Here is a 22908-nt window from a genome sequence, read left to right as displayed (position 1 = left end):
GCATAAAATGACACTATCGTTCTTTCGGCGCGGTATCATATAACGAAACGGCAGTTCTTCACGTGATGCGATAACGGCGGACTCTTCATCTTAAAAGTGCGTTAATCTTTACGGCGCTGCGACGCGATCGCTGATTAAATAATCGCCGATGGCGGTTGCAAATTTTTTTTTCTTTTTTCTTTTTTTTTTTTCCCTCCCTCGCGTCTTCTGTTATACAAAGTAGCGGGGAAGTTTAATCGAAAAATCGTAAGAAAACGAGGAGAGCGACAAAACGGCGACGAGTTTTTCCGTAAGAGGCCGACCTGAGAATTGCCGACTCAAGTAATGAAGTTGCAAATCGAAGAGCGAGGGTGGAGAGGAGGAGGAGGAAGGGCGAAAAACCTCCGGGAGGTCGAAGTAAAAGTTCCAAGCTCACGCGAGTATATAGCAAGCACTGTTAAGTTTCTGCTTTGCATATCCCGCTTTGAATGGCCAACGTCGTAATAATTCGCCGCGCCGCGAAATTCGCCAATGGGCTTCCGCGCGAAACTGCACCGCCGTACACACTTTCGTATTATTTGCCTGCAGTTTCGCCTTATTTGACGGCCGCGGCCTGGTAGTTTCCACGTAACGTAGCCCGCGGCTTAAGGAACATTCCGCGCTACGAACGTAATCGCGAATCTAACAAGGACATTCCGCGCGAAAAGTTTTCACCCCGCGCCCATTTTTATTATCGGTGAAAAGCGGGATAAATTTATCGCCGCGCGCGTATATATTTCGAGGAAAATTGTCACCGAATTTATAACCGATGTTTAACATCGCCCGTCCATTTCGTTTATTTAGTTATTTATTGTACGTATTGTTATCGTAACTACTTTTGTGATTAATGCAAATGGCTCATTGTTCTGTATTTGCATATTTTATGGTTAGTATACCTTTGTCTCTTGGAGATAACGCCGAAAAATTCGCATGAATATAATGCGTATCCAATGGATCGAATAAATAATGGGTAATTGATTGCGAGGAGATTGTCACAGTCACTATAAATCACTAGAGTATCGCGAAAATATTATCATATTTTAATGATCTGCGCCAGAAGCTTTAACAATCAAAATTAATAGTTAATTGAAAAGCAGTTCTAAACGAAAATAATCGGGCACAGCTATGTCGCGCGCAAGTAGGTGATAAGATAATAAAAATTTAACGAGGTCTGAATATGATAATTAATTTAACTGATCTTGAAACCAATTTTAATATTTTTTTGCATCTCTCCCAAATACATTAACCAAGATTTATGCAGTGCGCTTGGCTATTCTCCAAAGCAAAGTTCTTATTACTCACGAACCTCTAAGAATCTTTAATTATTTAAAGACATCTGCTAGATGAATTAATTAAAAGCACGAACCGTCCTAGAAACTATCAAATCTCCCTTTTAATATTTGTAATATTAAATACCTCGAATCTAAATCTTCAGCGCACAAATTATGCATATCTATAAAAATAGTAAAAATATCAAAGTGCAGATCTTTAGGTTCACCTTTAATGTCATACCCGTAAAAAATTTAGCTATAAAAAAAAGCAGCGTCTTGGCTCGATTTTTCTTAGCTACACTCGGAAGGAATTGACTTTCCCGCGTCGTTGTCACTCGAGCTTCCGGCGTCGAGTTGCAATTTTGAAATTAACACCTTCGTAAGTGACGGCGGACGGTCAAGCGGATGTTCATTCCCGGCTCTGAAAATCGTCCGCGTATCATCGCGACGGTAATGTTATTTAAATCGTCGTAACCCCGACTAATCAACTTGTTAACTCAGTTGAGCATCCACCGCGCGGAATGTTGCGTAATCTATCATAATACTTCCCTCTCCCTCCCGCCGGCCGGAATATAAACTTTTCGGCCATACATCACTCCCGGTTATTAACGTTTCGCGCTGCTAGCGACGTTGCGGCGGGCGATATTTGTTTTCCCTTGACCGGAAGTGCGCGGGTGCTGCCCGGTCGCTGCAGTTCGTTCAATCGACGAAGACTGCCGCGCCGACGATATTATTGCCGGGGTATTTCCAGCGGGCGAGATTACTTTTTAAACTGTGTACCTTATTAAAATTTAATTAAATTGGGGAAAATCCAGTTTATCGGCCGCCCGCGAAAAACATCGTGGAAACCGGGAATGTTTTCTTCGCGGCGCGCAAGGAACGCAAACAAGATGTCACGCCGTCGCGCCAAATCGAAACAAACAAAATATTTTCCGATTTCGCCCTCCCGACGCGAGCAAATATTGATCATCTCGGGATCTTTTCGATGCGAAGTTACTTCGTTGGCCCGAAAGTTTCACGATCCAGCCGCGATTGTTCTTGCGACATCGGCGCAATCAGTCAGGATCTCGAGACCGGGCGTTGCGCTATCTTAAAGGGCGATACGGGGAGAAGCGTAGGGTGGGGTGCTATATTACTCCGTGTCGTTATCCACGTCGCCATTACGCCATATCGGCGTTCCAATTAAGCCGCGCCATTTATCCTGGGATATCTATTTCCGTAAACGTGGTCAGATAACGTCGAACGCCGACTGTCGATCCGTCAGTTCATCAGCAACGTAAATCGGACACGTTGACGATTATGTATTTCGACGTTATGGATTTCCGCGCCGATGGAATGCAAAAACCAGTCGATCTCTCGCGTGCGTTTTAAGCTTGATTTTTTTCCCCGAACGATTTTTCGAAGTTCGGGTTTTTAACACGTTCTCGATAAAAATTCAGGCGGAAACGGGAAAATTCGCTGACCGTTGGGCGCCTTTGCCTCGCGTTGACGAAAACTCGTGGCGAGCGAGAACTGCGTCGCGTATCACTGTGTCTTTGGCATTTAGTTAATTACAAATGCCCGAGGTACCGGCTTACGAATTAAGCCCGCGGCGGGGAGTTGTGTGTCGGTGGCCTTCGCGCTTTCGCGAGATTAACGCGAGCCTGCGCGGATAAAGCGCGTGATATCCGATATGAATCGCGGACGTGTTAAAATCGCGGTGATTACGGAAACACGAATATAAGACGTTCCAGATGTTATCGGAAGGCTTTATCGGTTTAAGACAGATCGCGAGAACACGTGCGTGACTCTCGCGATGTTTCAGCAAAAAAAAAAAAAACCTGACCTTGAAGTGCGATAATCTCAACTCCGCGATAATGAATAACGTCCTTAGTTTCAAGCAAGCCTCGAAATCAAGATGATAAATGCGCACCGTGTAATATCGTCTCGATCAACTAATCGACCGAAGCAAATTCTTCGACGGATAGAATAAAATAATAATTTTTTTTAATTAAAATTAATTAAATAATATATAATTTATTATTCAATAATTATTTTGGTAAATAAAATATTATTTTGGTCCTTTAAAATTATAATTAAAATTCAAATTATAATGTTTTGACGTTCCGTAAAATCATAAAATAGTCCCGAAGTTCAGAAGATAAAAAAATAAGTCTTTATTTAAAAAAGAAGACCGAGCAAACAATATTGACGGGATCGTTAAAATTTCGAGTAACATTCGACATTATTACTTTAATAAAATTTCTAAAATAGTAATAGCCTTCTCCGAGCGAGCGATGGAATATTTTCTGTTCGAGGATCCTTGACCGAAAGGGAACAAGTAATACAGACGCAAATAAGTTCGACTAGAGGGAAGGGCCATCAAAGTTTCACGGTCCGCGCATCTTGATAACATATTGAATATTCTCGCAAGATACATTTCCCAAATTATCTATATCACTCTCTGTCTAACGAGTACAGCTAATAAATTGCCCTCCATTCCGCGTTCTTGACTGATAGGAAGCGAAAGAGGATCGCAATAAGAATGGAAACTAACTTTGATAATATTCTTGAACATCATCGAAACGATTTCGATACTTGATATGTAACAGCTTGAAGCTACTTTCTAAAATAACGTCTCTTAATTCAATGCATCCTTTAAACAAAGTATTTCATATTTATTACGTCGATTATTATATCTTCTCGATATGTCGTGTTATTTTTTTTCTTTGTGGCAAAAAGAATATTACTCAAAGACGTTTCAATCTCTGTCTTTATCTCTGACAACCGCGTGGATTTTTTTTTTTTACTATTAGTTAGACAACAAAATCGTTGTTCGATCTTTTACTCGAAGCCCTTGACCGTAAAAAAACGCAAACGGGGGAGAATCGCGACGACTTACTTTTTCCATGTTAAGTACTTCGCGCAATCGACAGGCGCAAGCGCGGGCGCGTATTTTCCGAGGAAATTCCGTAGTGAACAAGCTTCACGATCGCGTCAAGCTTGTCGACTCTAAGGAAAATGTACAAAACGAGACGACGGCGGTCTACGAGCATACACCTACAGGTGAACGGGAGACAAGACGCTACGGCGATCCAATACAAAGAGAGAGACGGGAGCCGGAAAAGGGGGGCATTGACCGAACAAGAAGTTTCCTTGCTCGCTTTTGAGGTTGGCGGGTTGCGAATAACGTGACAACCGATATCGGACTATAGCTCTCTTTTCTTGGTGGGATCTTCGTGAATGTCTCCGTGCGCCCGCACACTCGCGACCCCTCGGCTAGTGTCTCGGCAGCGACGGTCGATGTAAATATTTGAAATACCTACAAGATACCGCTTTCTTTAAATATCGAAATAAATTCTTCAAGATATTTAGGTATTTTGTGCGCGCGGCCCTGGCGATGCTCTCAATCTATCCCTTTGCATTTTTCAGGGAACGCTTATTATTTCATGAATTTTATAACTGGCCCCGGCGATGTTTTTTTTTTTCTTCGGGAAGATAACGTATGCGCGCTTACGTCTCGTTCGTTACTATTTATATTTAATTCGCCGGTAAGACGACCCTTTTTTTTCGCGTTGCACAGCCAGACACACACGGATGTCCCCCCCCAATAATTGCATTACGCGGGCATGTAGGTCGAATAAAATCGATCGCGGCAATATTCGGATATGCGGGGCCAGAATCTGAAATCACTTTACAACTGTAACAGGCATATTTGGCGTATGCGGAATGATGAGCGATAGCAAAACGGAGCGCGTCTCTAAATTGGTTGCGCTTGGTTATCAGTAAATTAGCATTTTGCGAGGAATTATCGATAAACTCGGCCGTTTGGTACGAGACGAGCCACGAACTCGGCATCCAATTAGCGTGCTACCAAAAATGATTCGTGTATGATTTGTTGATGCCCGACGGAGAATTCGGCCCGAATTATCGCGTACAATCAAGCGCTGCAGCCAGAAAAACAAATATGAATGAAAAATAACACCGTGCCGGAGGAGTCGTGAGAAATTGCGCTTGTAATCCCGCGGAAGAAAAATTCGTTCGCTTGATCCGCGAATAGCGGACACCGCCGGATGGTTTAACTGTCGGTTCGCGCCGTATTCGAAAAGAAATACGCGTCGATAGTACGTATCTAGCCGTCCATGCGCGCGTGTACGTAAGAAGATTTACGCGTATTCAGAGTTGAACAGCCCCGGGGGAGAAAGCTCGTCCATTTTCTCGACGGCGTCGACTCACCTGAAACAGAAAGATAACACCGCAGAATTAATTATGTGGCTTGGCACCGGGCGAGGGCGGCTGTTATCGCCGGATTACCAATTTATTCGCAATCAATTACTGCGGCTTATCGCGAATGGAATCGACGGTTACGTTCTTAAAAAAAATAAAATAAAATAAAATTCCATCTACAAATATCTCTATTCAAAAACCGAATACTGGCAAATGTTTAATCTTGTCGTTTTTATATACATATATAAAAAAAAAAAAAATATTAAATCTATTTTGCTTACTTCTATTTACACTACGAATAAATAAATTTTATTGGCTGTTATCGAACTTACCCAGAAGCTCTCGTTTTTAGTCAATCCCATATCGATTATATTAATATAAAATGGAAATATTGACGAATATTATAAATTTTGATAGAATTAAATAAAATACCGACGGATATTTAGATAAACCTTCCATCGCGAGCGCATCATCGAATTCGGTTCACTCGATATACAGCACGTCCGAAAAACGTTTCGCGTAAACAATTTTCTGCGCACCGGCCGTCAGCTACCTCGCTTATTATCGTTGTAATATTCTCATTACAGATACACAAACGCATGATTGCGGGGTGGAATCGATACCGCCGCCGTAGAGCCTTGCAACGGCGCTGTCTGTATCGAAACGTCGAATGAATTTTTCATCGTGCCGCGCGATGTAATAAATATCCACTCAATAACGATGAATATACTCTCTTTCCGCGGCGCGTACGCGAATGGATTGTTCTGAGGCTGGGGAAAAAGGGAGGAATTGCATTTTTGGGCCCTGCGTTGCGGCAAGGCGGAAGTAGCTCGCGACCGGTAATACATAATTACCTGCACGTGGAGCAAAATGTATCATTACGTTCTACAAATCCAAATGCCGCTGCCCAGCGGAAAGCACGGATATTAATCGCGATACGAGGCGGGGGCGTTTGCTTTGCCGCGTAGAGAGGTGATCGTTAATATTGCCGCGCACGCACGGCCGTGCACGCGCACGCGGGCTCGTGACAAACATAAATATGTCCATAAAGTCGGAGGGAGGCCGGCTAACGATGCCACGTTACAGCCGGCGTCCCCCGGAGATATGGACAAATTCGACAGGCAACGTACGAGCCGCGCGATGACTTCGAGCTACGTCAGCCCGTCCGGCGACGAGGCCCGGGATCTCTATTTCGGCACGCCGGTGCGGTCGCGTTAATGTCTCGCCCTCGCCGGTTTTGCGAAATTTCGTACGAACGCAGGACGACGAATATACATATAACAAAATTTATGCTGCGCGTCTGTTTATTACCTACGTTCGTGTTTTCCCGCGTACGCCGTGCAAATTCGCACGCAGGTCAATCCCTTCGCGTTCGCGACACGCGGATTAACGAATGTCATATCGGCTGTATTTTACGCACGCCGTTAATCCCTTCGTTTCGAACGCAAACAGTAACGTCTGTTTAAAACTGTTAGAATTTTGTGCTTCGCAATCCTCCTCACGTCGGTAACTTTAATTAAAGTCGTGTAGTTTAAGTAAAGAACAATTACCTAAATTAATTATAAATTAATCAAGAATTGTAAGGGGAGAAAAAAAAATAAATAGCTAATTAGGGAATGATTAAACGATATCTTAAACGCATCGATTTGCTCAACGCAAAAGCGGAATAATCATAGATTACAAGCAGCATTAACGTTGGTGGAAAGAGGAGGCGATGCAATAATTGTCCTCCTGGTCCATTACAATTAGTTCGCAGCTACACTTGTCATTATATTTCGGCACATTTCGACCGCGAACATCGTCGAGGAGCAGAATATCAGCGGCGAACGTTTAATTTATTCAAAACCATTAAAAGGTATCCGGATATTTACGAGCGGTGATTATCGGAAACAATCGCCGCTAGTCCGACGTTTCGTGCGAGCACTATAAAATCATTATTTTGCTATAATACGTTACATCCAATTCAAATTATCGCCAGAATTACTATCCGTTATTGCCACCGTACGGCCGTTAATTACTATTCGAGAACAATAATTTGTGCGCGTCCGCGAATAAAACGGGATATTACAGAAATTGTAATAATAATCAATGGCGCTTGGTTTCGCAAGCGGAAAATTTAACGTGCCGTATACAAATACGCAACATAGTTGTAAAAAGAATCGATCAATGACAATTGGCGTCAATTAATTTTGTTAATGTTAAAGACTGAAAAAATTTTTTTCTTTTATCAACAGACCACACAATTATGCGTTTCACTTTAATAAGTTCGCTGGATACGCCGAGAGAAAAAATAAAACTACTCGTAAATTAAATCGTAATCCTACGATTTTTCTTACGATAAATTGATAAACTGAATTATATGTATGATTGGCTCGATCATATTTATCATAAAAAATATCATAAAATTATAAATCCAGAGATGACTGTATTATTTTCCAGGGCATGTTTTTCATATGCACATTCACGTGCGTACGCGTATAAAAGAACTTAAAGACCATTGACATAACATATGTCGAGCATGTAGAAAACGGGATAATTCAGGCATAATCCTAATTATCGCGCAGAGCATCGGAAAATCAATTATTAAAGCTAAGACAGTAACGCGGACTTAAACGCTCTTGAAAGCGCTTAAGGCGTCAACAACTATACATCTTGCTCCGAGCATCGCGAGTTGGCGAAACAATTACGATAATGTCATCCTGCAATAATGCAATTTCAGCTTAAAACGGTAAGGCCTGCTCGACGGGGATTCGTTATGCGCAATAACATTAATAATGACAAAGCATAAATGTCACGCCGTGAAAACTTCATGACGTATCGGATGCTACGCCGTCAAAAGTAGTTGACGTAATTAACATATCTATTTCGCATTATTTTACGCCTATCTTGACCAGTGTCAGTTAATCCAGTTGACTCGGACTGGACACAATCGGCGCTAATACTTTATCCCGGTATCAATCTCGTCTAAAAAAATAAAAAAAATAAAAAAAAAGAAAGCTTTATTTCAACTTTGATTCACGCGAATTTGCAATTCGCTTTTAATAATATTAAATAAGACCGTAATTTTTAAATATATACCACGAAGCTGCGCACACATTATTCTCCCTTTGATACGTTCGATCGTACATTAAAACATAATGCAAAATTTTATCGACGTATTAACTTTCGCGCGGAATATATTTCGCGTGCGCGCGGTTTTATTAAAAATCATAATGAAAGGTATTTTCATCGGGAGAGGCGAGTACGTTTGATCGTCCCCGCTGGCTCGCGATAGGTATTAAGGAAATCGTGCACTCTAAAAGAAATAAAAGATTATTTTTGGCCTCGATATAATTTCGCGGCATTTCTGCCCGCGCGCATACGAATAGTTGAATCAATTAAACATATTTGTGGGACAGAAACGTCATAAAATTATTGTTGAGGCCAGAAGTAATTGGATTCTCCTCTCACTGTAGATTGAACCGTAGGCACCGCGCAAATAAATAACAATTAGCGTTGCATAAACGGGGACGCCGTATCTGTTTAGTCTCTAAAAATCGCGGGTCGGACGATGAGGCACGGTCACGAAAAGATCCGTCAACTGTCGTAGGCGTCAGCGGGAATAATGGTCGATCGCGAATGCATGTCGCACGCGGTCGAATACAACGGGATGTAAATGCCCATATGCCGTGCGCCGCGCTGCCTACTCGTATACATATACAGAGCTTGCAACACGAAATGCCACCGGTGATATCGTTTTCTCGCGCGCTTTGCGAGCACGTGGCGGGAATAGCACGGACAAGCGCGAAAGGAACGATCGCGCGAAATAATGCAACACCTATGTCGGTCTTTATCCAGCGAAATAACAAAACTACTGGTCACACTTTGTTCATTATTTTGTCGACGATATTTTTTTTCTTTTTTTCCCCACAAAGCTCATTTACAAAACGAAATTTATGACAGCGTTCTTGCTTGTGGATGATCCGTAAATCGCGGTTTAAAGTATTTATATCTAGTGACAAATAGAAGATATTTAGCCCGGTAAATATTAGTTCCGGAAGAAACTTAGCACTTAAATTTTAGTTTTTTAAGTATTCAAACTTCGGCGTTACGATATTTTACGCACGCTTGCTAAACTTTAACGTGCGCCTTGTATTATTGATATTGTTTTGTATAAAAAGAAAAGGCAAAGTCTTTTTGTCATTAAATTTATTTTCATATTTGTTGAATTCTTTTGAGCGTTTGAGGAATAAATTGTTTAGTTGCAATATATTCTGTTTCTGGAAATAGTAACACGGCCAATACGGAGTTTGAAAAATGAGTACACTCCGAGAGAGAAAAGTTTTCGAACACACATTTCTACAAATATAGAGTAAAGGCATTCTCCCTACGGTGCAAGTAAGTTCGTAATAAATTTTTCTTTAGTCACCATTGCAGTCATTTTTTGTAAAACATAGTTGAAATTACAATGTTCCTTATTTTATTTTTATTTTTTTACGAAAATTTATAGGTATCAGAATCTGTAGAATCGCAAGATTTCTAATATATGAGCTGATAAAGATAAAAAAGATCTTTCATATTAAACTGATACACGTTTATTATCGTGGTAAATTTGCCGCATTATCTGTTCCCGTATCACTATTGCAATATTAAGTAATATTAAAAGGTAAATTTCGGAATTTTTCGATATATTTTAATAAAAGCCGTTAAATTGAGAATTCCTACGTGAAAAGAATACTACATAAAAGAAAACGAACATTCCATGTCAAAGCTGAAAGATAGGCTTTCAAAGCTTTTTGCCTCTTTTTATCTCCGTAGAGAGAAGAACGGTACGAAAAAAATATCTCACAATAAAAGTTATTTATAGCATAGTGATATAACGTGATCTATGATACAAACCGATGAGCTCAAAATAAAAATTATAACAGAGTGCTCAAGTATAAATGCGGGTTCATATTTTTTTTTTTTATATAGACAAATTATTTAATTCGCGCTTTCCGTTAAAAATACATAATTCTTTTTTGTACAAACGTATCCCAGATATACTTACACCTATTGGAATTGTTAAATTGTTGTAAAGCTCGACGTTGTTAAAGTTAACGTTCAACTTTTCGGTATAGTCCTTTGTACATACAGAGCATCAGTTTTAACAATACCGTGCTGCAGATGGTATAGAGTCTTTTATATAAAAAGCGTCCAATTACTGCTACACCAAGAGAGCTCTTCTGCGATTTTTTCGCGGATAGCGAACCCTTCCCCCTCTCTTTCTCCGAACACTTTTGTTCGGCAAAAAGAAAAGTCGATTCCAGCGCACCTTAACGCAAGCTTTCGCGTGTCTAATTACTGCATGCAAATTAACGAGGGGTTCAATGGTAAAGTACCAAGCGACGTACGACCATGGAAAAATAGACCGAAGACATACGCCGGAAACGAATCGCAATTACGAGCATTATATTCACCGCTACGAAAAGAAAAAAAAGAAAAAAAAAAAGAAAAAGCGCGGAGAATGACATTATCACATGCAGGTTCATTTTATACAGCGTTAATTCACCCGCAGAAGCAGTTCTGTCAAGAAATTATCAAGTACTTGGAAATTCACCAATTTTATTTTAAAATATTTATCAACTTTTTTTTTAATTGTATTTGAACTTTCGGAATATTTTTCAAACGTTCATTTTTCGCGTGTTTCATTCAGCGATATATTATTTAAAAAAGTGAGTTGGTTGAGAATACAAAAAAAAAAAATACATATATATAAATTATTCGTTTAAAAAAAGTACTTTTGTTTCAAAAAATATCATCACGTTCGTCGAATAAGTTATATATTTAATTAAGAAATAAATAATTAGGTTGAAAAAGATTTTTGCGCGGAGATATTCGCCGTTTGTTAATGCTCTCTTGCTAGAACTTGTGGAAGTTATTAGCTTCAGTCCTCGAAGCGCCGCCGTTCGCATTTGTTCAACCGCTCGTGAAATGAGGCAATGGAAGAAAGAAATATTTGCGAATTCGAGAAAGAGGCGTCGAACGAACGAACAATCGAACGGGAGAAAATCGAAAAGAGGGGAAAAAGTAAATGGCTGGGGTAGATAGGTAAAACGGAGGCGTAAAGAGCTGACGCATTAAGGCTAACGAATCGGAAGCACGCACCGGGGAATCGTAAGAACGAAGGGAGAACGAGATAAGAACCGCCGGACGTGGGTGGTTTATGACACTTTCTTTGAAAAGGTAAAGAGACGCCGCCTAATGTGCCAGTCTGGTCGCGTGCAATGTATCGCCCCTGAAATTTCACAGTAATGGGAAAATTAGACGAGTCAATTTCAACGTAATCTCTCGTTATTCGACACTAAAATGAGACTAAAGAGCAAAAAATTTTTTTTAACCAACATAAATGTAAATCTAACTTTGTAACAACGTAGTATTTTAAACTTCAAACGTAAAATATGGCATTAAAATCTTAAAACCTCGCTATTTATTTATTTGCTATAATCACTATCTCTAAATCAATATGTATTGGTTCGTAAATATATTTCAAATGCATATTAACAATGTAGATAAAATCTTACAGTCTGCAAAAATTTCTGAATATCACGAGAATATTGTGTCGCGTCAACATTCGGTAGTTTTATCGGATCAGGCGCGGCGATTATATTACGGATACAAAAGATTAGGGACACGGTTATCTACAGTTTCCGCGAATTTTACCCGCACGAATAATTAGTTTCATCAACGTCATCGGCGGGAATGTCGCTTTCGGGTATGAGCGATGTCACGCCCAGATAGGCACCAACGCATATCGGGACATCGAACGCCATTAAGAAGTTCGTCGGAAACTACATCAATCTTGAATCATCGATCATGAACGCAAGTTCATCAAGGAATAACTAGCGACAATGTGTCCTCTAATGAGGATGCTAATTGCGACGAAAGCGTGAGAGGCACACTTTATTCCGATTTCATATTGCAAATAAAATAATAAATTACAATTTCTAATATTTGCCTCAACAATAATTTTACGCTTATTTTATCTACATATTTTAAAAAGAAACTTTCAAATCATGTAGAATATTTATTAGAATATTATTTAAAGAAATATTTAATTTAATGTTTTATTTCTAAAAAGATAAAAAGAAAAAATAAAAAACATTAAAGATATAAAAATTAAGAATTAATATTGTTAAAAAATTTTATATTAAAAATTATTACGTAAAAAGGTAGTGATAATTCGAATCCATTAAAATTAATAGCAAAATTAACAGAATATCGAATCAAGAATTAATGACTCCATCGAATAATTAAAAAAAAAAAATGAACGAGAGAAAGATTATTGCAGATTTGCAGATTTATAAAAAATGTATCTTACGAAAAGTAGAAACAGCGTATCGGTTAAATAATTAATCATAAATATATCTATCTATTAATATCATTATAATTGTACCGTGCGTTTTATCGTGGTTTCGATTAATCAGTTTGAGCACTCAATTACGCCCTGTCATCGTACATCGTTCACTAAAATTTAGAGGCGGCCAATCGAACTACTTGCAGTGGGTCGTCGCGCGATAATGATGGGCACATCGTTCAATTAGAGCCGAGCCCGGATTATCTTGCGAAATTCGTAACTAGATTACAGCTGCGCGTTACCAAACCATGAATGCGTAATAAAACCTTTCGCATCGTGACACCTCTCGATAGGATATCCGTGATCCGTTTTCCGAAAACAACCTAGCGAAATTACATGGCTATAGAAAACACACACGCGAATTACGTTCACGTTTGCGAGCTTATACTCTGACTCATTAACGTCCACGTTGAAGCAACGGGTATAAAAAAGTCTTGCAATACGTATTACTTTGTTCATAAATTCGTAATGCAAATTTTTAATAATTGAAAGAATATCTATGGACTCAATTACTTTAAACCAATAAATATTTTAACATTTTAAATAATTTTCTAAATTTATTTATTTAGTCTAACTTATATTACTTGTTTTTTTTTCTTTTTTATTTTTTTTTAATTGCTACACATTTGTGTTTGAAAAATTTAATACCGTAGTTGAATAAAATAAACTGAAATAAAATTAATTAATCAACGTAGCCGGACGAAGCGCTTGCGTCGGATAATTGAATAATAGATTGAATAAAAGAAATTTTTGTACATCGCGCTTCTTTTCCCAATTTCGTGACGAACGTACTGTAAACAACCACGACGGCACATGGATTTATACGAAAAACTCTCGACTAAACTGTCAGTGAAGTGAGTTGAGTCGTAACTTTCTTTAACGTCCCGAGGCTTTCTACGGCAAAGCGATGGACATGTCGATCCTTCCACATTCCGCATTACGCCACAGTCGACGTGCCGCTACGTGGCAGTTCCGATCTACGTGGATATCGTGTAATCGTCGGCCAAGGCTCGATCGAACTTCGTGCTCATCGCGAGCGTGGATAAAACCTTGGGACTCGGCTGTCGGACTTTTCTCTTTCGCGCGAAAATGCGTATCTCGGGAATAAATCGGGTGGACGAAACGATAGAAGTGCAAACGCAGTATTGGAACTTTCCAGATAAGAAGTTTAGAGATTTACGCAAAATAATATTGGCATTTCGAGAGATATAGATTCAAATCTGCATTTACAAAAAAGTTACGTAGAAAATTAAAAAAAAAATGTAAAAAAGAAAACGTATATGTATATTTATATGTTATACGTAAAAATAAAATTTAAATATGAGAAAATTAAATTAAATCCCACGTAAATTCTGTAAATAAAATATAATGCAAAATTAACAAAATGAACAATCGTACACGATAGAGAGTATTATTACAAAAAATTAACATCACGCGGACTATTATTCAGCAACGTTATTTTTATTTTTAAAAGCATTTGTATTGACACGACTCTGTTACATTGCCTACTCTATAATGAATAATCGCATCCGCAGAACACGGAGTGCAATTTTTTTTTGTGAATTTTACGCTCAGATCGCGTGCACGCGATAGTGTATCGTGACAGTGCATTTCGAACTGCGTGTCGAACCTGCGTAGCGATCGCAAAGTAAACCGAGTGAAAAATTTAATTTAAAAAATACCTCGCAGCGGAGCCGACCAGATATCGCCGTGCGCAAAATACGCCGTAATTTATAGTCGAAAAAAAAAGAAAAAAAAAAAAAATACGATACACGTCATTCGTCCGAAAAGCCGACAGATGCGCACGCAAAATATGTACACGCGTATATGTATACGCATGCCTACATACGTACGCGTATATGTATTATATCTACATATCACTATTTAGTAATTCTAAAAAAAAATAAAAAAAATAAAAGAAGAGAAAAAACATCGCCGTTGACGTATCGGCACCATGTGCTTGCAGTTGTGCATTATTTTTTTTTTTTTTTACGCGTAGGATATTCGGCGGTTTATGCAAAAGTTATGAAATTGACAACAAAATCCAATCTCTATAATTGGTCCGTCGTCGGTTCCGCTGTCGTCATCGCGTTCTCCGCGAAAGTGAAATAAAACGGGATAAATTGGCATCTCCGTGTTCCGTGCATGTTCCTTTCCCCGATGCGACAAGCTGTAGTGTCGAATCGCGTGCCGACAAACACCATGCGAACACCGGCGAAAGAAATCACTCTGTGACTGCGCTGCCGGGAATGCCTCGCCATCAAATATTTGGTACAATCAGGCGTGTGCAAATACGAGGAATGCGCAGCCAGTAGGGTGCCGAAAAAAGCGTCTGTAACGTAACGAAAAATTCCGATCGAGTCAGACTTTTGACCAAAATTCGCGGAAATAACGACGACCTATTTATACGGACGACGTTATCGAGCAAACGTTAACGTTATCGAAAATCGTTCGCCGTTTGCACCTTACGTCTTCTCGTTTTCTTCAAAATTACGAAACGAGAAGAAAGTTTCTTTACGACGCGTACAATTGAGTAGTAACGTAATAATAATGATTGTTATATCGATAAAACTGCAGTTCTTTTTTTTATTAATTTTATTTTTTTATTACGACAATTTTATTACGAAATCACATCGAGCATCGTAACTTAGCAATGTAGTAATATAAATGTCATTTATATTATTTAGTTAAACGTTTTAATTATGTCAACATTAATTTTAGTAATATAATCTAAATTGATCAAATATATAAAAAATAAATAGAACGACGTAACTAATTGATCACATTATTATTTGAATTGAACGAGTAAGAATATAAAGATTCTTATTCGTGGATAATGCATGGTATTACGGGAATTGATGCACTGCGCCCATTAATGGATTATCCACGCAATAAATCATTAATATCATGATCTCTGTATAACGCAGAGATTAATGTAGAAATTGTAAGCCTTCGAAATTGGACACAGTGCCGGGCGATTATGTATGTAATATCATTAGAATTTACTTTGTCAATTACTGCATATGCATGCTAACAACCATATTAAATAAAATATTTCTGTCGCAGTTTCCGTAGTTTTCAAACTATATTCCAGTTAATACGATTATCGTTGCTTTAAAAAAATTTCTCAAAAACATATCAATTGCTTTAAAACCATGTATTAATTTCTTTTCTTAATATTATCTTACGTGACAATTTAATAATTTATAATCGCAACAGTATCTAGTAATAATTTCTAATTTTAATGAATTAAATATATGAAAAGCGATCACAATAAAATCTCCAAATTATTTTAAAATGATATTTACAGAAATCAAAAATCATTCAAGAAATACTTTCATTAATTAAACAGTCCTCCACCGTAATATTCGTTGACTGGTTAAAAATGCCGAATATCTCGTCGAGGAACTGCGCGGTATTCGCGATGACGTTGTTCGAACGAATAAAAATATCAATGTGCCTTTAAAAAAAAAAAAAAGGGGGAAGAGAGTTCGTTCTAAATCGACACGTCAGCCGAAAAATCTTTGCGAGGCGACCACGCATGGAATGGGTCATGAAATTGAACAGCGCGAACATCGTCCGTGCATTAACGCGAGATGCGCGTTACGTGCACGCGCGTAAAGCATTCTCCGCGTCTTGACGCGAACGGCCGGTGACGGTCCATGGTGATCGCATAAATCGCAAAACGAGACAATTCGTACGTGTCTCGCCGCGAATATGTCGGGATGCGGGTGGCCATCGGTCAAACCTCGAAGCGGCAGTATTCCGCGTTAGATTCATACGCATACTCATATCGACAGAACAAATTGGTTCACGTATATAGGATGTCACGACGCATCCAGTTGTTATATTTTAATGAGAAATCACGGGAGGAGATGTTCCGACGCGACAATGAATGAACGGTGGTCACTTGAATTCTTAATCTATTAAATTCGATCGTAGATTACGGAATTAAATCGGAATTAAATTAAATCGGACTTGAGTTTTTGATTTTGTTCGCTGTGATGCCTAACGTGGGAAGTTGTAATTATTAAATTTATATTATTCGATTATTCGAGTTCTAAAAATTTATTTGAATCGCAAACATGTTTTATTATGTACAATACTGGTGTTCTTCTTTCTAGAACACCTTGTACATGTACATAAATTACAAGTTCTCGCGTATATCTCGCTCTATGTAACGACGCAACCGAGTGTGAGATGTGAAAAGAGAACAAGGGAAGTCGTCGAACGCTGCGCGTCTCCGTACCAAAGTGCACTCGTTGACGCAAACGCGTCGGCCTAAATGCATGATCGTAAAACGATCGTATTGCAATACACGTATACATGTATACATCTCCGGTTGTCGAGTGCGCTCATTAAAATTGCATAAATGTAGGCGAGCGCGATTACCTCGCGTGTGTCAATCTTACGATCAGAACGTCAGAAAATAAAAACGTGCCACGAAACGGGAGTAAAACTCGTATGCAAGACGATAAAAGAGCAGATCGAGGAAATAATCGAAAGACGAATGAATTAAAATCTAAATACAATAGTATTTAATGCGAGTGAATATATTCGATTCTATTTATAGTAATAAATATATCGAATAACTGATTACATCGTCAATAGATAACTCAATCAACTGCTGCACCCAAATATGTTAAATTATTTTAGTAATTTGCTATATCTGAATTTAATTATTCACAACTTATACGCGATTTGGTACGATCTTCTTGAATTATAGAAGATAAATAAATCATTTTCAACATGGAAACTAATATTAGGTATAACATTTGGTTTTTTAATTTTTTTTTCAGTGCGTTCAGTTGAGTAAGAGTGAGAAAGAGAAGGAAAGAGAGAGACGGAGAAATTTGAATAGAGCGGGGACGCGCGGGGCAGGTGGCGCGGGTCGGCAGCGACCATTTTACTTTACTTCCGGTTTCCGGTGTCCGAGCAGTTCGTCCGCACGCAGAAGACGCTCCGTCTGGATGCGAAGAATTTCACGTATATCAGCCGCCTGAAAGTCGTAATCCGGCGCGAGAATCCTCTCCTACGCATTCTCCGCACGCAGGGAGCATCCACAATCATTTTTTCTTCCTCCCAAGTAAGTAATATACTCATTTACGCGTACATAATTTTCGCGTTTCTTTGTCGTACAATTAAAGCTCGGTAAAAGTGAGATATCGCGAACGAAAACCGCGGCATAGTCAGAATTCATATATTCGTGATAGATTGAGCGTAATAGTTAAAGAACATTCGCCGTAAAATCTTTTTTACAGCGCGTTCAGTTGAGTAAGAGTGAGAAAGAGAAGGAAAGAGAGAGACGGAAAAGATCTAGTAGTGCGGAGACGCGCGGGGCAGGTGGCGCGGGGCAGATGACGTAGGACGGCAGCGACCATTTTACTTTACTTCCGGTTTCCGGTGTCCGAGCAGTTCCTCCGCACGCAGGAGACGCTCCGTCTGGGTCTGAAGAACCTCGCATAATCGGCCGCCTGAAAGTCGTAATCCGGCGCGAGAACCCTCTCCTCCGCATTCTCCGCAGGCAGGGAGCATCCTCAATCTTTTTTTCTTCCTCCCAAGTAAGTAATATACTCATTTACGCGTACATAATTTTCGCGTTTCTGTGTCGTATAATTAAAGCTCGGTGAAAGTGAGATGTCGCGAACGAGAACCGCTGCATAGTCAGAATTCATATTTTCGTGATAGATTGAGCGTAATAGTTAAAGAACATTCGCCGTAAAATCTTTTTTAACGCGCGGTATTTGCGTAGATCTAGACACAGCGGCGGTAGACGCGGGGAGCGCGGGGAGCGGAGGAAGGAGCGCGAGGAGTGGGGAAAGGAGCGCCGAGCTAGCGGCGTGCGGCGGCTCGGCGCTGGCCCGTTCCCCTTCCATTCTCTCTTTGGCGTTCGAGCAGCTTACACAACTTACGTAACTAGCGGTTTACGTACAAGCGCTGGAATATTCGCTCGTCTGAATGGCATTAAAACACGCGTGCAGTAAGTTCTAAATGTTAATAATACGTGCCGAATAATATGTTGAACAGAACAGTATATTAACTATGATTTTCTGTTTCAGATAATAATCTACTATTGAAGAAGGACCAACGCGACAACCCGCAGACATCCTGAGAGGAGAAGGAGGCCCAGGAAGAGTATCTTACTCCGGCGGAGCAGCCTCGAGGAGCACGGGGAGAGGGGACGGGTGCTCGCTGGCGGCAGGCAGCCGGCACGTGCTCCTACGTATTACGAAGGTCCGGGAGTCTACGGCTGTAGGCGCGGGGAGCGCAGGGAGTAGCGGGGACGGTACGCGTTAGCCGTACTAGCGCTGGAATGTGTGTCCGGTCACCCGGCACCAAAACACGCGCACGGTAAGATATAAACGAGACACGCTGAATATTACATTGAATACAACAGTACATTAACTGTGATTTTTACGTTTCAGATAATAATCCACCATTGACGAAGGACCAACCCGACATCCCGCGGACATCCTGAGAGGAGGAGGAGGCCCAGGAAGGGTATCCTGCCCCGGCGGAGCAACCCATGGGTATATATCAATTTTTCCTTTGGATTTTTAATAACGTTTTTTAATTTTTTTATTTAATTATATTTTATATCTACTATATAATTGTTTTTTTTTTCTGTTTCAGGTCAAGAGAAACTCCGCTGCGTCGCATCGCTCAGTGCCGCATGTTGATTCGAAATTATACGAACTGCAGCCAGTTCGTCGGTCGTTCGGGGCTGCCGATAGTTACCGGGCGTTTTTTTTTTACGATTCTTTTTAATTCGGGAGTGTCGAAAAATTTGTTAAATAATTTTCGGGATTTTAACTTCACCCGGACGCGTTCGCGAGTTTCCTGTGCGCGGAAGGATGGCTCGTCACGTCCCATCTGGGAGGAGGAGCAGGCCCGGGGGGCATCCTGCATCGGCGGAGCAACTCTTAGGTGAGCATCAATTTATTAAATAAAATCTTTAATAAAAACCTTTACTCTTTTTTTTTATTAAATTAATTAAATGATATATCGTCATGTCTACATTAATTGTTTAATTTTATGTTTCAGCCAACGCCAGAATTCTACAACTCCGCTGACGCTCATGCAGACTGGTGAGTTTTTACACTATATATATTTCTATTCTTTTGCAATTTGGGGGGAAATATCACTCTTTTGAGACGCTTAAAGTGCCAAAATGATTAATTGGGAGGGTTAATTTAAAGCATTAAACACTTAACTATAAAATAAAAGAGCAACGTTCTGACCGATAGAATCGCGAATTAGAAAAGGTTTAAAACAACTTTAAGCACGCGGTTTTCGATGATCTCATTATTAGGCCGGCCTACTCAGGCCACTGATCGATCCGGTAGCCTTCTCTTAATAAGCTCATGCAAGTGGGTGAGTTGATTCTTTTTTTTAATGTGTCCCGGTGTTAGGATTATAATAAATTGTACAAATTGTACAATTATATAATTAATTAAAATTTAATTTAAAAAATTAAACAATATAATATTATGTAAAACAATAAAATATATAAAAAGACAATATAATCAAAGAATTTGCGTAAGTCGTGCCTCCTACCGTATAAAAAAAAATTTCAACAAGTCTCTTGTGCGCTCGGTTATTTTACGAAACTCTAAATACCGATTCGTCGAAACTTTTTTGATGAATCGCGCGACTCTCGGTGCGAATCGTTTTACGACCGGTCTCCCCCCGCGGGTATTTCGGTCGAAAGTTAATAAAATATCAGCGAGAGTAGAAAACAAGAAAGAGAGAGAGAGAGAGAGAAAGAAAAAAAAAAAGAGGTGCGAGCAATCGCGTCGGTATGATATAACCGCTCCTGTCGTTCCAACCGCGAAAATGGTCCCAGCCGCGCTCTCCGCCGGATAAAACGAGCGCGGACGAGTACTTTTCGAGCTAACTCGGCATTCGATGATTTACGACCTCGGAGGATCGAAAACCCTTTTCCCTGCGCTTTCGGCGTCGAATCCTCTCTTTCCACGGATCGTCGCCGTCGGTACACGGCGTAGTTCGAACGCGAATTGCAGATTTCGCTCGAGCTCATTACACTTACTATATCGACGCCCACGGAGTCTCGTTTCCGGAATACAAACGTACAGCTCCACGCATGATTTCCCTCCATCCGTCTGCCCGACGTACGTCGTTAGTCGCTCCGATTCCACTCTCGTACGATAAAATCATCGTACCGCGTCGGCCCGCGCGTACGTACTCTTTCGTTATAGTCACGGCGTTTTGTTTGGTTGCAGCATAACGCGCACGGTTTCTGGTTTTATTCAGCAAACGCGCAACGCAATTCACCCGCGTCATTTCAATATTAATTCGCGTATCCGCTTCCGCTTCGATGAAAGGTCGCCGCCGCGCGAAATATCTCCGAAGTTGGAAATTATTTTGCTTTATGAAACACATGCGCGGCCGAGTGGCGTGCATCGCGAATATTTACGTGCTTTATTAATAACATTAATTAAATAACATTCGGCATTATTTGCTACATTAATTTTCTCAATTCATTAAATTCGCAACGGAGCTTAATAATATGCAAACGTAATTTGTTTTAACGCGAAGTGGAAGCCGCGTCCAGAACTCGCGTGTATATTTGGAATTTCGTCGCTTAAACAGCTATAACTTTATATTTGTTACATTAAATTTGCAATGCACACCTAGTTTGCATAATAAATGTTTTTCGGGCGAAAAATACCGCCTTCTCCGAAACGTGTGACCTCGGTCGATAGTATTTGTTCTTTATTCTTTTTTTCATTGACTTTAAATAAAATCTAAATAAATTATTAAAAGAATTTAATTTAAACAAGCAACCGATAATACTACATTATGTAAAAAGTGGAGTTAAACAGTCTAAATTTCAGAGAAAATTATCGGCTTGTCAATTTAAAAATAAAAGGAACGACTCATTAATATAAATAACCGTAAAGAAAATGAAAGAGAGGAAATGATAAATCTTTGTTTGTTGAGTAATCCTCTCGTTCTCATTTACGTCAATCTATCAGACTTTGCCGTCCCGCAGACGTCGTATAAATCCAACGAATGCCAAGTACAAAAGCGTCACGAAAAGCCCGATAGTTCGACGGAGGCATAGCTGCCGTCAAGTAAAAATAGATAAAAGCGTGGAAGTTCATAAATCGTTTCCGCTTCTTTACAATATAAGAAGAAATTAGAAAGACTATAGTTTTCACATTAAAATTCAAGTTTGGCGCAAGCCGATCAAAATCGCGTATTATTAACAGAAAATTCACAGGAGAGAAAAAAAAAAAGAAAAAAACAGAATAGAAAATAGGAACGTACAAAAGTCAGCATTCAATATGAAGGATATAAAATTAAAAAGGAAAGATCGAAATTGCCAGTAAATTTCGCGCGAGCATTTTAATTACACCGCTGCGCGTTGATTGCGAGAAGATCTACATATGTCCTTTTCGCCGTCGGTAAATTTCAATTAAATCCTGATCTTATTTTACCCCCGCGCGCGTGAACTCACTGTCGTAAATTTACTACGGATCCCTTTTATCTCGCGCTTCACACGACGGACACGAACGGATACGATGCAAAAGAGGACGGCGGAAGATCGGACGAGACGATCGTGTCGAGTATTGCGACTGACGTATACGGAGAACAATTCGCTCGGGCGAACAATGCATTAGCTCGCCTCATTAACGAATTGTAACGTGCCAATTAGCAAACGGAGTTTCCAGTCCCGCTCGGGATCCCTCTTTTTTTTTCCCCTCTATACACTGCAATTCGTCCCTTAGCTTTGTAATAATACCAACCGACATTCCCCGCTCTCGTAAATCCAAGCTATACTGCTATTAATAGACTGACGAGTTTTTTTTAATAATTTTAATACCTTTTTTTATTAATTAATACCTATATAATTTTTTGCATGTGACGAATGTTTGCCTCAAAGGCTGCGTAAGTTTAAAAGGAAAGTAAGTGCATAGGGAAGATACTAAAAATTTATTAAAATTCGTCATATTTTATTTTCGTATATAGAGAGAAAAAAAAATCTCTAAACGAACAGGGCGGCGAACATCC

General features: G+C 39.7%; 1 protein-coding gene and 1 long non-coding RNA gene across 6 annotated transcripts in view; one reads left to right on the top strand and one right to left on the bottom strand.

Moving 5' to 3' along the window:
- The window catches only part of Fur2 (furin-like protease 2), a 293284-nt gene that overhangs the window by 166816 nt on the left and 103560 nt on the right, over window positions 1-22908 (bottom strand). The gene's annotated exons all lie outside the window — the stretch shown is intronic.
- On the top strand, window positions 16219-20067 carry LOC139111225 (uncharacterized). Of its 2 annotated transcripts, XR_011547170.1 has the most exons (3): window positions 16219-19400; window positions 19504-19797; window positions 19915-20067. It is a non-coding gene; the product is annotated as an uncharacterized lncRNA (long non-coding RNA). The 2 variants fall into 2 exon arrangements; XR_011547169.1 differs by having other exon boundaries at window positions 19504-20067.

The sequence above is a fragment of the Cardiocondyla obscurior genome, linkage group LG23 (genome assembly GCF_019399895.1).
Source record: "Cardiocondyla obscurior isolate alpha-2009 linkage group LG23, Cobs3.1, whole genome shotgun sequence".
Classification (NCBI taxonomy): domain Eukaryota; kingdom Metazoa; phylum Arthropoda; class Insecta; order Hymenoptera; family Formicidae; genus Cardiocondyla; species Cardiocondyla obscurior.
Note: the sequence above shows the minus strand (reverse complement) of the source record. Positions and strands in the feature narration are given on the sequence as shown.